The following is a 1,467-nucleotide window of genomic DNA, read 5'->3' on the forward strand; positions in this document are numbered from 1 at the left end:
TAGAAACTCCGTGGCAACACGCTGATAATCATACTATGTGTGTCTACTGAGTTGCTGCGACAGGGGCAGTATAATAGATCAGATGAGCCCACCGTGCTTTGCCGGGGCAGAAAGGGAACGTTTCCACACACGTTTCATAGACGTATGTTGTGTGGTGGAGTGATCAAGGCACACGCTACCTCTACTGACATGCTGCAGCCTGCACATGCATTGAATTATACACTCTTAAAACACTCTTTCCAGTCCTAGGCAGTTGGAAATGAAATAGCATGCAATGGAATCTTTAAATAATGTTATGATGTGTTTCATAAAGATTTAGAGATGTTTTTATTAGACACATAATATTCAGACAAAATTACACAGTAACTTTATTGTTGACTACATTTCCTGGCTTTAACCCTTTTGCAAAATCTTTTCAAAATATGTGCGCCACATATTAGTTATGCAAAGATGCTACATTTACAGTGCAAATGTACAAAAACTGTGCATGCATAATTTATGATGATGAAGTTATAACAAAGTTATATGCAAGTTATATACATCTAATTGTGTATATAATTGTGTGATAATTATGAAATTATAACATAAAATAACACGGTTCTGTGGTAGAAGACCTGAGTAAACTCTGCTCTTGCTGAAACCTGTGTGGTAACTTCAGAACACAATCCGTGCCATGAGTTAGAAGAGGACTGTTAAAACTAATCCTCTCAAAGCAAGTCTTTCCTGCAAGCAAGCTTCAATTAACTGTTATGACCACAAATCAGTTGAAGAAAGGATACCTAAAATATATTATTTATTCATTTATTAAATTTGTGTATCTTTGCAAAGCCTACAACTACTCAGAAAGGGCATATAATAGGCAAATATTAATATACAGTATTTAACTGTTACTTGTTAAGATAAAAAAGGTCTGTAATGAACTGTATACTCACAGCACTAAATACATTTCTTGTATTTGTATTGTATAGTTTATTTTGTATTTTGGTATAATACAAACACATCTAATTTAATGCAATCTAAACAGCACAGGGGTTTTTCAAATATTTGCTCTTATAAGTTATATGTTCACATATGCATACACAACAGACTATTTAGTCACGAATGATTACCACATAGACATTTTTACTACCTGTTTGGTCTTGAAAGACAGCCTCTGAGTGCACTCAGATCATTATTCTGCCAAGGCTGTAATCACGCCTTCCAGTTATCTTTTTTCCCCTCACTGCATTCTTGTCAATCAAAATGCTCCTCCCCCTGAAGGGCCTGTCAATGTTGCCTGCTGTCGACTTAAAGCAAGTCTTAGGTGGCTAACAGACCCTCTTTTTTATGAGCAGGCTATAATTTAAGTAGACATTAATGAGAGCTATACTTTTAAAACATGCATTTTACTATTTTTATATCTTTTTCAAAACATTTGATGTAAACTAGTATTCTACTGGTTTATTGCAAATAATATGAATAGTGTGT

The sequence above is a fragment of the Brachyhypopomus gauderio genome, chromosome 12 (genome assembly GCF_052324685.1).
Source record: "Brachyhypopomus gauderio isolate BG-103 chromosome 12, BGAUD_0.2, whole genome shotgun sequence".
Classification (NCBI taxonomy): Eukaryota; Metazoa; Chordata; class Actinopteri; order Gymnotiformes; family Hypopomidae; genus Brachyhypopomus; species Brachyhypopomus gauderio.